The 16,288-nt window shown below is 44.8% G+C and overlaps 1 protein-coding gene across 2 annotated transcripts in view; it reads right to left on the bottom strand.

The window, feature by feature from the left end:
* Positions 1-16,288, bottom strand: part of gatad2b (GATA zinc finger domain containing 2B) — a 51,711-nt gene that overhangs the window by 21,476 nt on the left and 13,947 nt on the right. The window contains exon 1 of one of the 2 annotated variants that reach the window (XM_072674850.1): positions 11,847-11,861. The exons of the other annotated variant lie outside the window; for it this stretch is intronic. The gene's annotated coding sequence lies outside the window, so the exon portion shown is untranslated. Of the gene's footprint in view, positions 1-11,846; positions 11,862-16,288 lie in introns of those variants that run through there. 2 annotated transcript variants of the gene reach the window in all.

The raw sequence follows: 16,288 nt of genomic DNA, 5'->3' as shown, positions 1-16,288 counted from the left end.
CTAACTCCAACCGCCCATTCCACCTTAAACAGTGCTGCAGGTACACTGTGTGCATTTCAACAGCAGAACGTCACCGCTGCATTATTTAAGGTGGACCGGAAAGTTCGGAGAAGAGCTTAGAGTTAGCCCAGAGTCTCGCTGTCAACGTGTCGCAGCAAACAAGCGGCACAGAGAATAGTGTTAGTTCATCTGTCAGAAGAGGAGGATTTCAACTCTTCACTCTTCCTTTTTGCCCACGCTGCAAAAAACCACAACATTTGGTCTTTAGCTGTCCAATGACAAATATATTCTATTCCATTATCTCCATTTGGTAGACACTAACGTTACTCCCATCCCTTTACTCTTGAATCACGCCTGGTTAGAAACTAGTGTGGAAACGCTCTGTTCTACCTTCTTTGATTGAGACATCCTGACTTTTATTCAATTCATTTTTAAGCATTTCTATTGGTCCATTCTTCATGAAATCAGTGGAGTCTGTCGTTCTGAGGTTGGCGTCTCCTTTTTACACTATGCCTGCGTCCATGTGAGACTTGCACTAATAGAACTCTGCACATATTAGAGTAATGCCGCTGCAGATGTGTGGCCGTGCTCGATGTGCTGCCTTATGGCTCTTGTGGCACGACCGTACTGGTTTTATCCATAGACAGCTGCTCAGTCTCAGTATGCCTTCACTGCGTCCAGATAAAGGGAATTATTACTGTAACAACTAACAGCGGCATTAAAACTGTACTCCACACTCGTATGGTTAAGCTTTGGAGGTTAATCTGTGGTTCATCATGAGGGGCTATCCATACAGATCTGTGATATACCAAATATACTTTATACTTCTTGGAATGCTCGGAATAACATCTTGATTTTACAATAAAAACAAAACCATTATGGAAGCCTGTGGACTGTAAAAACCCTGGACTGAATGAAAGGACTGGATGGCTGTCTATCTATCTACCTTACATCCCTGTCCACACACATTTGCGCATTTGTAGAGTTTGCGCTACACACACACACACACACACACACACACACACACACACACACACACACACACACACACACGAAAATGAGCTGTATGAGACAGAAAGAGAAGAAAAGAAAGAAAGCAGTAGACGGCTTTGCACAAAAAGAGCAACAGCGTGGTGAATGAGGAACATCGGTGTAGCTTTCTAACACCGGCGAAACCTGAGGGAGCTGAAAGCCTGGAAAATGACGCCTGAGGTTGCTGGTTTTCTGCTGGACAGGTTTGTTTTGTTTATGGGGGAATTTGGATTATATAGCCTACATAGCTAGCCACATATGTATCTGCATTGTGTATTGGAACATTACTTAGGGTTGCAAAGCTGGTAGTTAGCTGGCAGTGTTTATCTTGTATGTAATCGGAGTGTGTGTGTGTGTGTGTGTGTGTGTGTGTGTGTGTGTGTGTGTGTACGTACATGTTTGCAGATGTCTGCCTTGTAGTTTTGAGCCAGTAGTAATGATTCACACACTGCAGACTGTTGATGATCTAAACCATGCTCCTCTCAACATATTTGGTAGATCCAGACACTAAGCTCCACTAGCTCATGGGACTACATGCACATTGCACTTTGACCGCTCCAACACTGAACGCTAAAGCTGTAACACGAAAGACATCAAGCTGCTAATGCTTATTCACTTGTACCGTAGCTTTGGGATATTGTTACTACTTGCTGTTGTTGACCGTCGACTGTATTTACAGTTGTGGTGGAAGTTGAATCATGGCTATATTTTCGGCTTTCAAAGATTTCCTTCAACGACTTCCATTTCTGGGGCAGAATGACTCTTAGAGCCAAGATCACCAATTCAAACAGATGTATGCCAATCTGCCAAGGTCTGGAAAAAGACCCAAATGGTCACCCTCAGCTGAGAGGAAATCTGAGTGTAAGGTCAAGAATAACCTATAAATCACAAAGGCACAAGCTTGCCGCTGGAACACCGGTGTTACTGTCTACAGTCAAGCTTTACTTTTAGCTTGGTCAGCATGCTCTGACAGGGTGCCGTCCAAGACAGAAGCCCTTGCTCCAAAATAAACATCTTTAAAATTTGACGAAAGTTTCCAGCTGAACTTGGACAAGGAAGTCATCTTCTGTGAGAACGTTTTATGGTCAAGATAAGACTTTTGTTGTTTGGCCACAATGACCAGATGTATTACCCAAGAACACACAGCATCAGTTGTTAAGCATGATGGTGGTAGCATCATGCTCTGGAGCTGTGTTGCTGCCAGTGAAATTGATACATTGAACGTTGAGTGGATGAAATAATGATGGCCTCAAAATTCTTCAGCATCACCTCAAACCATCAGCTAGACGGCTGAAACTTGGACACAACTGGGTGTTCCAACAGGACAATGACACTGAACACATATTAAAGGTGGTCTTGGAATGAATAAAGCAAGATAACATTAAGCTTCTGGACTGACTTTTCCAAAGTTCTGACTTCCACCTCAATCAGAAATACATAGAAACTGTGCTAAAGGCTGGGTCCAAACCAGGAAACCAGCAAATTTAACTGAACTAAACTGAACATTAGTTTTTAATTATTAACAATAATTATTAGTATTACCTTTTACCAGGGTAAATACATATTTATCTCCACACTGTTGCCTGGGTTCCTGTACTCAGAGACCCAGTGTACACCTGGTCACTATTAGATCCTGGTAAGACTTTAGCCACATGCGTTTATACAGGTGTTGTTGAATGAATCTCTGGTTAGTCAGACTGAAATTCAATTGCTGTGTAGGACGTAATACTCACAAATGTGCTTATTGTGTGGCAATTATTACTGGTGTTTAGGTTGAACTGGGAGGAGTTGTAGCTGTCGAATGAGCCTTAGAGAGATGGATGTGTTCACACCACCATAACCTGGCTCAAATCAGTCTCAGACCACCTGCTGAAGTGGTTCGAGTGACTGCATTGTGTCTGGTTGAGTGGCCGGTTAAATCTTGGGTGTGTTTACACTTGCATTTTTATGTGGCTCTGCCTTATCCAGATATAATCCTGATCCTCAAGACGCATGAAGGCGTGAACAGGGTCTTAATTTTATATATAGATATGTATCTATATATCAAAGTCTCATCTCTGCTTCTTTTTTTCCCCTCAATTCTAACTAGCCCTCCCAAAAAAGTGGAAAAAAGGAAATGTGAAAATCATATTCACAAACCCCCTAGCAGCATGTGCAGACCCATCAAACCAATCGAAACTCGTCACTAAACTCAACTGATCAACTCCCCCTGCCTGCAAGATGCAGCCTGTACTGCTGCAACCGAAACCAATCAGCCGCCATGTTCATCAAATCCCCTCGCCGCTGTACTGCACCATGAACCCAATTAAACCCCGGGGAGCCACGTCTGACTGGTCTTAAAATGCCATATTGTACAGCAATCCCCAATTATAAATTAAACAGAGCCGTAATTGGCCCCTTGATCGCTTAATCATCTCTCGATTATCTCATTATTGCTCGTTCTATCATTTTATCAGTCACTTTCATCCCCACATATCTCCACACTGATGCTGGTAATCTCTCGCCTGCCGTGCTGTTGCAGCAGCGGAACATCTACGCGATCTACATCACTTCTATTAACGTGGACACAGGGAGGGGAGGAGGGGGGTGGGGGGTGGGGGGGTGGGACAGGATTGTTCTCGGGGGAACTCTCAAGAAAACAGCAAGGCGTACGGCGGAGCTGTCCTGCTTTTGGAAAAACGTTAGTCTGCCTTTCCACAAAATAGTGATTTAATGTTCTGGGAGGGGTGAAAAATGATAAAAAAAAAAGTGAAAAAAAAGAAGAAAGAAAACAGCTTAGGTATGTAATGCTGTGCCATGCCATCACTCAATACCACCCACCTCGCATGAGAGTGAGAGAGTGAGAGAGTGAGAGTGAGAAAGAAAGAGAGAGAGAGAGAGAGAGAGAGAGAGAAAGAATGCACACGCACACACAACCGACAATGGCACCAACCAGCCAATCAGAAAGACGTTGTAGTGCACGTCAGTATGAACCCCCCCCTTCACACACTCACACTCGCGCACACACACACTCACTCCCCTGTCCCCCTTTACATAATATAATGACTGTTTCAGTTCAGTCAGCTGCTACAAAAACCAGACTCTCTCTCCCCGACCCAGTCCGCCCCCCTCCGCCCTGCATCTCTGTGCGCACACCCCAAACCCACCCCCACCATCCCTCATCCACCCCCCACCCCCCCACCCAAACCTGCACACGCGCAATCCACCACACACACCACACACTCACAGCTCCGGGCACTCTGCCAGCCAACGCAGCAGCAGCTCAGGGAGATGAAAAGAAAGAGAACGAGAAAGACAAAAAGATGAGGATAGAGGAAGAAAGGAGGAGATCGAGGAGGTGAGATATACATCGCTGCGTGTGCGAAGGGGTTCGTGGACACCCCAAAAAATAAAACACCCTCCACCATTAATGATATTAAATAAGTGCACCCCCCCACCCCCACCCTCGTCCCAAACCTAAAAAAAACCTGCCCTCACCTCATTCTCTGCTGAGTTACTGTACACTGCCATTAATACTACAGCAGCATATTTGCTGCTCAATGGTCCACAGAACGGTGTTGCCAGCAGTCCGGGGTGGGGGAGACACTTCTAGACTTACAGAAAGAAACTATGGTTTCACGGCCTGTGCCAACATAAGGCTCTCTTTTGTATCCTTAACCCCCCACCCTCGCCATTCAGCTACAGCCGTGCCACACACCACAAAGCTGAAAAAAATATCCCCTCCCTCCTTCTACACCCCTCCCCCATTTTCCAAAAAAAGTATTTCTTCTTTTTTTTTTTCTTTTTTTTTCTCCCCTTCCCTTTCCTCGCCGTGCTGTAAAAATAAACACACACGCTTGCTTTCTGGGGGCCCCTTCAAGGTACTGCCGACTGCAGGCTATTTTTTCTTAATCAATGCATTTATAATGCAAGAGACCCAGATAAAAATGTGTGTGTGTGTGTGTGTGTGTGGGGGGGGGGGGTGTTCAGAGGATAAAGAGTAAGGAGGGGGAGAAGAAAGAAAGAAAAAGACGGCAGTGCAGTGTGCTCTCATGACACGCTACCCTGTCATAATGCCAACCCTTAATTCCCTCTCCGCCCATCCCCCCACCAGTATACCGTTTTCTTTATGCACACGCCACTGCTGTCTGTCGATCAGTTCCCTGCACGTACCAAAATGTCCTCTTGCCTCTGCCCTCTCTCTCTCTCTCTCTGAACGCCATCACACCCTGACGACCTCCCTAAACCCAAACACATACCCGTACACACACACACACACATATATATACACACACACACACACCAACACACAATCAAAGCGCTCAGTTTGAGACTACACATAACAGATTCGGAGAGGTTGGTAAAACAGGCCGAAAGCCAGACGATGGGGTGTAATAATAATAAGGCCATTTGCGACCGCATGGTGGAATCCACAGCTCATTTCACGCATGATCTGCATCATGACAATTCATTTGGCTGACGCAACTCCCTCCCTGCCCCACCTCCAAAACCAGTGCTCGTGGCATTGCATCCCTCCCTCACCCACAGCAGAGCAGGAGCAGTGCTGCCTTTAAAGCCGACCCACTTGTCCGACACACACCTCCCAGCACGATGATATTCACAAATCTTGATTCCTTCATGCAAGACTACCAGAGCATCTTCTTAATTTTCATCCCAGGGCACGCTGCTTATCATGAACATGCAGGGGTGTTTCGCCCCAGTCGTTCCCCCGACTGCTCCCTCTCGCATCCCATCCCGGACGGTCCTGGCCCATCTCCCAAATCTGCCTGCGCTCATCCAGCCCGTCTGATCAGCCACCCGCTCCATTGGCTAGATTAAGCCTTCCCCATTTGCTACATCTGATGCTGAGCGCGAGCACACACAGATCCTCAAAATGGCTGCTGTATCACCGCCAAGGTGTGCGCTTAGACTAATGTAAGTAAATAAATAAATAAATAAATAAATAAACACACACACACACACACAAATAAAGAATACTTAAGCGCAGTGCCGCCCGTCAACAGGCAGCGGACCAGTCGCTTTGAGCGCCCCTCTCGTAAATCTTCCCCGTGATTGGGCACAGTGGTCACACAATACTTTTTTGTGACCTTAAATGTAAGGAGGGTGATTTATGGCGAACGGCAGCCTTTGAGGCAGTAACCCAGTTTGAAGCTAGAAAGAGCAGGCTTGCTATGGGGTCATGCAGGGTAAGCACTACCAGTGCTAGGGAAAGCAAGACGATGGCTGGCCTTTCTGTGCGAGCATTGCACTCGCTATACTGGCTTTTCTTTCTTTGGGGGCTTGGGTGCAGAGGCTGCTGTGTAGCGAGGATGTCCGGAATTAGAGCAGGGGCTAACAGCGTTTTCAGTAGGTTGGGAGGAATTCCGTGGGAAAGATTCTACCGAACTCTTAACTCTTCTTTACTCTACTGCACGGTCAAACATGTGCAGCTTTGTGAACCTGTTTGGAAAGCATTGCCCTGGTATCTGAGGACAACTGGAGGAAAAAAAATTAAGGCCTTTATAGGCCTAGAACTTGGCACAGAGTCCACAGCTATAGGAGATGGGTTTATGCATTCATTCAATCATTTATTCACTTTTTGCCTGGACAGGGTCAAGGTGGGTCCAAAGACTACTTGGACTATTGGCTGCAAGGCCAGGAATACCCGCTGGACAGGGTGCCAGTCCTTTGCAAGGTACCACACACACCCATTCACACACAGACACACACATCCATTTACAGGCAATTTAGCATGGCCAATTCACCTACCATGCGTTTTTTAAGAGGCAGGGAGAAACCAGAGTACCTGGAGGGAAAATGCACAGACACAGGGAGAACCCAAAACCTCACGGTGCCCCAGATTCAGCATTATAATAATGATAATGATAATGATAATAATAATAATAATAATAATAATAATAAAACAACTAAAACAAAAACATCAAATCATAAACCACGTAGTAGAAATAACAGGGTCGCATGATTATTCACATACTGCATAATCTCTGCTATCATGACTAAGATCCGAACTACTGTTCCTATACGCTGAAAATTACACAAATTGATTTCCACTGAGTGCACAGCAGTGAAAATCAGCAAACCCTGGCCACTTACACTGAGACGTATCTAGATTCGATATCTTATCTGCTGTGTTTATCCATACTGCTTTTGTGCAGTTTGCATCGTCAAGTCATGTTAGAATGGGATGCCCTCCTGGTAGGCTAGGGAGAGGCGAACGCAGACTGTTAAGAGTCTCCTTTTGTTTCAGGGATGGTAAAGAAATGAAGAAAATGTGCTAGTATAGAGTTGCACAGGGTTGCAACATTGACACTGACCCTACGCTGCAGAAACGACCGACTCCTGCTGCTCTCTGAACCACCTGGACTGGGGAAAACAGAGGAGAGGCTTTTCTTAAACCATGCTACAAGTATGTGGTAAAGAAGGAGATAATCCGAAAGAAACGGGGGATTTATTTACCTCGGCTGGGCCAACTTCAATCTGAGAGGGTTAAGGTTACGTATGTGAATTGAAGGAATGGATAATGTTTAAACGTGGCCCGGTTACAGCTCCAGTGCAGCGAGCAGCGCTCAAGCCACTCCTGCAGTGGCTTTAGCCACCGGATAGCAGTCCGGTTCCAATGCATCCTGGCCGCATTGACACTCGGCTGTTCCACGGCTGGACATGCATCTGATCAGCCAAAGTGGAGTTGAGCTTGAATACTCACTGCTATGAGAAGTGGACAATGTTTTTCTGGTGTATGAACAACGTCACAAACTGCTGTTGTACTTCGTTTCATACGGTTTGCAGGTTTTCCTCTTGATGTTCCCCTGTTGGCCGAAAGTGACTTTTCTGCCTTGCTCTGAAATTTCCCGCCCGGGTAGTTTCTCATACCACAGCTATGAGGCTTCCTGGGCCGGCCGCCCAAGTGACTCTACATCACGGCTTGGACGTTTCCTGGGCTGGCGCCGTCTCTACAGAGCTGGCGACTTGGAGCCCTCTCATGCTGGCTGCCAGGACTGTCCCACACTCACAAGGACTCTGTCTGGCCAGCTCAGTGAATTAAATTTCTGCCTGCTATGGAACTGTATGTGGATGTGTGGCTGTTTCTGGTTGATTTATGACTTGGGTTTGAGGGAGGTGCTGAATCACCATCATTAAAATGATCATATTTATAATAATAATAATAATACTACATCAATAATAAATAAATCTTTAGTTTTTAACGGTTTTAAATTTTACACACATACAGAATATATTAAAAAAAAAAAAGCAGTTAACAGGGTTGGTGGTATAAGCAGCCTTAATTATTGGTTATTATCAGTCACTGAATCATGAGGTTTCCGGCTTTCGAATCTTTGACAATTAAGGCTGCAAAAAGTGTTGAGTTAATTTCAGTGAACCGTGTTTAGGTTAGCTAAATTATTAGCTAATGGTATAGGCAGCACTGGTAGAAGTGGTAACTCCATGTGATCGGACAGGCTGTCCCTAATCCACACCTTAAAAAGGTTTCTTTTCTTCTGCGTTTTGGTCTTCCCATCCACACAAACACAGAGCTTCAGCTCATTAACTGGTTTGGAAAGAGGAGAATTTCAAAAAGGCTTTGAAAACGCATGACATCAAAAGTCTATTATTGGCTATTGCGGTTTCAGTGTGGTCAGCTGCTTAACACAGCTGATGACCAGCTGTTTTAGTGAGAGGCGCTAATATCAGACTAATTACATGATGTTACAAAACACACAGAATCTACTTTATTTGTCTTGAGGAGAAATGGTCATTTTGAATATATTAAAATAAAAAAAAAATGATTAGCACTGCTCGTGTTATTAGGTTGCTGTTTCTTGTCTGCTTCTTTCCAACTAGGGGCAGGTATAGACTAGGGGCAGGCAGAGCGTTCAGGGGCACTTCCATTTGAAGGAAGCCCCCATTTTTTATTTAATTGCTTATTTTCTGCAAATACAAACGCGACTGACTGATTATTTGGTACAGCGCCTAGAGCTACAGTGCCTATAGTAGCCATAGTGTGAACCTGCTCTAAAACTATCAATTATTTGTATCAATATCGGGCACAAAAAGGTGCTTATTATCGCCATCAGCCTGGTAAAGATCAGTGCACCCCTAAGCAACGCAGAAGTTTCAGTCACTCTTTTGAACAGCGCTGTTTCCTGCTACTAGATCAGTTTCCGCTGCAGACTTGCACGTTTTACAGTTTTACTGAAAATGTCATGGAGGGGGCGAGCCCTCCTGCGTCGCAGCCCGTGTCTCTATGAGCTCACTTTCACAGACGCCAGCACTCCAGCGTGAGTGTGACCTCCCCGAGGGCACGTGAAGCAGAAATATGACTTCAGCGATGTGCTCATGAGCTCACGCCACAGTCCTTTCTACACTCACAGCTCTAGAGGAGACGGACAGCAGGTGACAAAACAGCACGGCGGTCAGCGCAGCCTGCTGCAAGGCCTGCCAACCACTGCTACTGCTTTCTCTCGCTCTGGCTCTCTGGCCTTTTAAGACCAGGGGGTGTGCTACATACACACATTGTTGGGGGGGGGGGTAAGAGAAAGGACAGAGTGAGGAGGCGTGTGACATAAGGCTAACAGAAAGAAAAACAAAAGACGAGACACTGGTAAGAATATGCAATCTCTCAGCAATGCGGTTCCAAGGGGATTCTTCCCAAAGATGGTCTTCTGATTCCGATCTGATGACCCATTCAGAAAGCTTTGTCTGTTGACTCTACAGGAGTACTGAGGGATCCACAGATTCAACACTGGAGTATGTATATAAAACCCTCTATCAATGAGACCATGCTTCCTTTAAAGACTTCCCTGCGCTTCAATGGAATGCTAAAAATAAGCAAGGCAAGAAAGAGTGTGCAAGGGAGAACAGCTCAGCCCCATTCCCCATTCTTTAAGTGAACAGTGCATAAAAGCACCATAATCAGAGACTAAATCTGATAAAAAGGGATTACTAGCATACACAGATTCACTGGAACGGGAACTACTTGCTTAATAGCAAGTGGGTAAGAGCTAAAATAAGAAGAAGAAAAAAAAAAAAACACATCTTGGAACTGAATTATCTTAACCCTTAGCAGAGCTCCCCACTGCACTTCCCGAAATCTCTTCGATGCACAAGGCTTCAGATTACATTGCAACACAAAGGCTTTCGGCCTCTATAAGAACGGCAGGAGGGAACACTGATCATCTGTTCTAAAGATGCAGATTTAAATTGCAAATTCAGTTGACAAATTCAGGAATACATTTGCTCATCACGTGCAAGCAGCAATCTTTCTCACACTAAAACAATGGAGAAACGGAGTTCCTTTGGCCAGGCCATCATACAGGAGACTGCTTAGGGGGCAATGTCAAGGTCAGGCTTCCACGCATAATAATAATGGTGCTTTAAATGGTTCTTTGAGGGATTCCATAGAAAAGCACTTATATCTATATCCGATAAGGAACCATCTTAATTTATTTTAAGTGAGGGTTCTTCAGACCTTTGGACTCGGGTTACGGCTGGACACTTCATTTGTCTCTAAATATGAGGATTATATCTAGGGAAAGAACAGGTCACATCAAAATGCAAGTGTAAACACACCCAAGAGGCATTTAAACCAGGTACCAATCAGATCACTCTGACCACTTCAGGAGGTGAAGGTCCGAGACCTCCTTTACACCGGGTCACTGCATATGACTAGTATCTGGATTGAATCCTGATTAGATTTTAGCCACATGCAGTTACACTTGGTAGTCAAATGAGTCTCCGGCTAGCCAGACTGAAATCCAATGGCTGTGGGAGGCATGGAATATGCAAATTGGCTCATTGTCAAACGTGCCTTGGAGAAACAGGTGCGGTTCAGAGCATGTTTACACCCGGTCACTTAATGTGACCAGTATCTGGACTGAATGCTGATTAGATTTTAGCCACATGCATTTACGCTATACACATCATGTGGAAGTTAGACAGCTCCTCACATTCTTCATCTCACTTCACATCTCTATTACAAACATGGTTCTTTATGAAAGCTGAAGTGATCTGTAATCGAGGGTGTAATATAGATGTGAGAGGCACCATTACCTTGGTTCTTTAGACCTTTAAGTGGTTCCACATAGATGAACCTCTTTTGGTTCCAGAAGAACCATTTAAAGCACCTTTATGAGCACGTTCACTTACGCCATACGCATAGCATAGGATCAGTACCAACTTCGCTCTTCTGAGAATGAGAACACCAGCAAAGCTCATTGGTTAATTCACTAATTGGACCATGAACATCATCGGCCCACACTCGCACACACTGGCATACTGTTACTGTATATTTATTACTCTGAGGAGGGGCTGCTGGCAATATGACCAGAATTTGCATAAGGCCAGTTTCTGACACTAATGAGGCCAATTAGACGGATGGCACCCATAGCAACAGAGTTGTAATTGGTTGGCTTCCACTTTGCGGCAGTTGCGAGTAACAGAACGTGGGTTTGGAGTCAATGTGTTTGGTGGCTGCGGAATCACGATACGTTTGATTTCAATTTGGCCGCATCCGTCTTTTAGCCCAAGGTTAGGGGAAGCTGCGACAAAGCAAATCAGCAGTCTTGCACCTTCAAAGCAGTGCACTACACCCACCCACACACTCACACACACACATACACACACACAATTAACAACCATCTGCGTACACCAGAACCCATGTAGACAACAGAGCCACAGTATAGTGCCTTCTCTATCTGAACAAGTAGACGAAATCTCCTTCTCAGCTCTCACTCTCTCTCCTTCTCTCTCTCTCTCTCTCTCTCACACACACACACACACACACACACACACACACACACAAAAAAAAAAAGACACACCTAGATATGGACGGCATCTCCTGCTCACGCTCCTTCAGCCATAACACTTAAAGCCCTGATCTTCATTAAACAAGACAACAGCTCATTGTGTCCGTTGCCATGACAACAGGCCCTTCTATTTTTAAGCCATGCCACTAATCAATTCTTGTTCTGCTGTCGCCCGAGGGAGGGAGGGGCGGTTTGGGAGAGGGGTGGGGGGGGGCAGTAGAAGGGGGCAAAAGGGGAGAGAAAAGTGTGTGCGCGGGGGTGTGAAGTTAAAGACAAAGAGACAAAACACAGACAGGAGGAGATGAAAGAGAGACAGACAGACGGACGGACGGACAGACAGAGAGAGAGAGATGGCGTGCACAACACGAGCAGCTAGACGCTGACAGCAGCGGCAGACTCCACAGCGACTAGAGTAGACCCCTGTGATGGAATGCCCTGGTCCCTCAGTGCTAACCAGACTTTCCCTTCAATTAGCTTCTAGACCTGCTAGGAAGCTCTCCTAACCAGAGAAACCAAGCAGACAGCAGGACACAAAACACACACACACACACACACACACACACACACACACACACACACAATTCTCTTCATTTCACAACAGAGAAGGAACGTCCATGTTCAAACATGCTGAAGCTGACAAGCTCACTTCAATAAGCTCGATATGATACTGAGTCGATTCGGGTTTTGCCAAAAGGTTATTTGCAAAAAGCAGCTCCTAATCTGTCCAACATCCATCCACACCTAACACTGCTGCTCCTCCTGTTCATCCCCAGTTGGGACCCTGCCCACAGTTAGTCACTGACTAGTCTGGTCTAGCTGTGACATGACTGTAGGAAAACCCTCTACCTGGTCAGAATGGCAGTGTGAAATCACAGAGGCGGCGTCTGAAAGGTTGTAGCAGGCTACACCTCGGTAACACCGTAAATGACCCTGCACACAGATATCCAGCGCTGTAGAGGCACACAGTGAAATAGCGTCACTTTGGCCTTGTACCGCAATAGGCACTGCGGTATTAGCCTTTGACCACCGGTATTTATTAAATTATTAAAACGATATATTCACCTGCCTGCTACTTTACAATTTACAGTGAATACATGACCAAGACAAAAGGTTTAGGCTAGACATACACCTGGATAAGGGGTATAAATACCCCACTGCACTGCTGACTATTCTGCAGAGGTTCTTGATTAAACCTACAGTTTTCTTTTAATACGTAAACCTTAATTTACAGTTTCGTCAAAATGCTTATTTTAACAAAATAATTGAGAGATTAATTAATAGAAAAACTGCTGTTACAGGAAGCCCTACGCCAGTTCACTGACCACTGCATACCAGGAACGCCTGACTGATGTTTTGGAGATGATCTGACCCAGTCGTCTAGCCATCACAACGGACTGTTCACTTGCTGCCTAATATGTAGATCCCATCCCTTGAGAGTTGCCACTGTAACCAGACAATCAATGTCAATGTCTTTCACTTCACCTGCAGATTCCAATATAACTCCAATCATCTCTAGTAAGTACATCTCTAGTAAGAATCACAAGAAACTCAATCATGTCTGGTAATATTAATAGATGATCAATGGAAACTAAATTTTCCAAAGCTCTAAAACAATAGACAAAAAAATCAATCTTCAGTGTCTTAAATGTATTAGTTATTACACTGACTTAAAGTTGCTGATCCAGGTGATTCTGTATCCACATAAACACGTATGTACTTGTTAAAATCAGATATTAGCGTCAACCTACAATTTCTATATCTTCCATCAGACTGCATCTCTATAGTAAGCCAAAACCCAGAATTTACAGCAACTTCCAAAAACTCCTAGCATAGGCCCCACCAGTGCTGAGCGATATGACCTGAAATCAATATCGTGATTATTTGAACATTTTACCTCGATTCCGATTATTAACCGCTTTTTTATGAACAACAGGCTGGACAGGGTGAAGTCATGTGGCTATATGTGACAATACATGAACACCAGCAGTAAAGAAATCTGATAAACTCTGAATATCAGTTCTATTAGTATATTTATAATGAATTACCCAGCCCTAGGCCCCACCCTCTCCCACTTTACTCTATAGGATGCACCCAGATTTCTTCGTAGTTTCCACGAAGGAGGGTAAATGAGAGACACTCGGCATATGAGTGAGTTTTACAGTTGAAAATCTTCATTTACACCCTTTACACCCTTATGTGCTTTACTCCTTCCTTCAGATAGAATCTCCCGTCTTGGACAAAGGTCTATACCCGGTTGCAGATCCATCCAGTGCACTCCATTAGAATCGCTTGTCAGATGAACACATGTGATGAACTCTTCTAAAGCCCATCAACAACCCAGTTCTTACTGCAGAGCTCTGCTCCTAGATGGAGGAGAAGCAGCAACTGTGAGTGGGGCAAATTTTGAAACAGGACTTTCTAAAAGAAGTGGACTGACTTGGACAAATAGATAGATAGTACAAATAGTAGATAGAGGGCTAGTGAATTTTTCCTTCTTGGTATTAATTTGTATTTATTACTATTATGTTTTTTGCCACTTTTACTGATGTTTCTCGCATGGCTCTCACTGGGGTTGGAGGTGAACATGTGTTCATGTGATCCTCAAAACAAAAATCTGACCACAAAAACAGACGGGGGGCGACTGAAATACTGGAAGAGATGAGCAAAGTGTCTAGACAAGACTGCAAGTCCAGGATTACAGAAGAATGTACCTGATGCTCATACCAACGAGACTGCAGGAGAAGACTCTGATCAGACTGGGACACTGTATGACAAAAAGCAGATGTTGATATGAGCTCGGTTCTAACCGGGTTCTTTCTCTGTCCGTTGTTTTGACCTTTTGTTTACCAAACGTTTTTAGCCAGGAAGGGAAACTATGATCTGTTTCCTATAGACTACAGTACTGCCCCCAACTGAACAGCTTTCCAAGATCTAGTTTATTTGCAGCAAAATGACCCCACCACCACCACCACCACCACACACACAAAAGGAGGAACCAAACGTTAAAGTCTTTACAATTGTGCTGAGTTTTGACTAATTTTCCAGGAAAAGGCTCCTGAAACAATGACATCATGACCTTTTAGATTACAAAACAAAACCTGAACCCAATCCATAATGCATTTCTGTGTGGCTTTGGAACCAGCACTGTCGTTGGAGCTGAAGGCAATGTTGGTAAGAATTAGACTCCTGTTTCTTTAAAAAAAAAAGAAAAAGAAAAAAGGCAGCGAGTCACAATATCTTTTTTTTTTCCCTTTCTGTTTTTTTTAACCTAGGGTACCCAGTGGAGTCAAAATGCGGAGAGCCAGTCTAAGCCGGTTTGTAACCTCAGGGTATGGAATTATCTCTTAATATGTAGCCGTTAGTGGTCAGGACGTCACACGAAGACAGAGAGAGAGAGAGAGAGAGAGAGAGAGAGAGAGAGAGAGAGAGAGAGAGAGAGAGAAAGGAGGGGGGTGTTGGGGTGGGGGAAGGAGGGGGATGTTGGGGTGGGGGGGTGGGGGGGGCATGACGCTCCTGTGCTTTCAGGGAAGCAAGAGGAAAATGTACTTCTTGCAAGACGCTGAATCTAAAACCTGGCACCTTGACAAGAAGGCTCATTGCGGAACTTCAGACCACAGGGTGGGGCATACGTTGTTTAAACAAAAAAAAAAAAAGGAAAAAAAAAAGCTGGAACTTGAGCCATCTGGAGAGACTGAGGTAGCACAGAGATTTTAAAATGGGGCTGATCTGGGCAGGAGGGAAGGAGAACAGGCTGAAGGGAACAAAAGAGTGCGACACATTTAGAGCAGGAATATGCCAAGGCACCACAAACGTCCAAAACGCCACACACACACAAATACACACACACCTATTAGTCAGTGTGTGCTGTCCCCTATTCATCAAACACACAGCATCACTTACCTAGCTTTAGTGTGTGTGTGCATTAACACGTCTAACGGTTTACAGAGTTGAGCAGAAATGTGACGAGAAACATCTCTCAACCTCTTAGTAATAGGTGTGCACACACACACACACACACACACACACACACACACACACACACACAGGGACATCACCACCACTCCACCTGAGAGTGAAGAGACGGACAGCATGGGCAGGCTTGGGATGTCCAGCCTGCAGTTTCTGTACGCAGAAGGTTCTTCAGCTCACACTACACTCTCTTACAAACACGGCTCTTCATAGAACCAAAGGCGGTTCTTCTTTGGCTTTTGTTGTAGCGCCCTTATTTTAAGAGTGCAGGTTAAAAGGAAATACAGTGCATGTCCAAATGTTTGTGGACACCCCTTTTAACGAATACATTTAGTTGCTTTAAGGTGCACCCATTGTTGATACAGATGCACACAAACACAGCTTGTCTGGTTTCTGTAGAGAAGTACTGCCAATAGAATCAGACTCTCTGGAGCAGATAAACAAAAACGTGGTTGGGGATGAGGTGTGGTGGTGATCATCCAACA

Source organism: Salminus brasiliensis, chromosome 3, assembly GCF_030463535.1.
Source record: "Salminus brasiliensis chromosome 3, fSalBra1.hap2, whole genome shotgun sequence".
Taxonomy (NCBI): Eukaryota; Metazoa; Chordata; class Actinopteri; order Characiformes; family Bryconidae; genus Salminus; species Salminus brasiliensis.
Note: the sequence above shows the minus strand (reverse complement) of the source record. Positions and strands in the feature narration are given on the sequence as shown.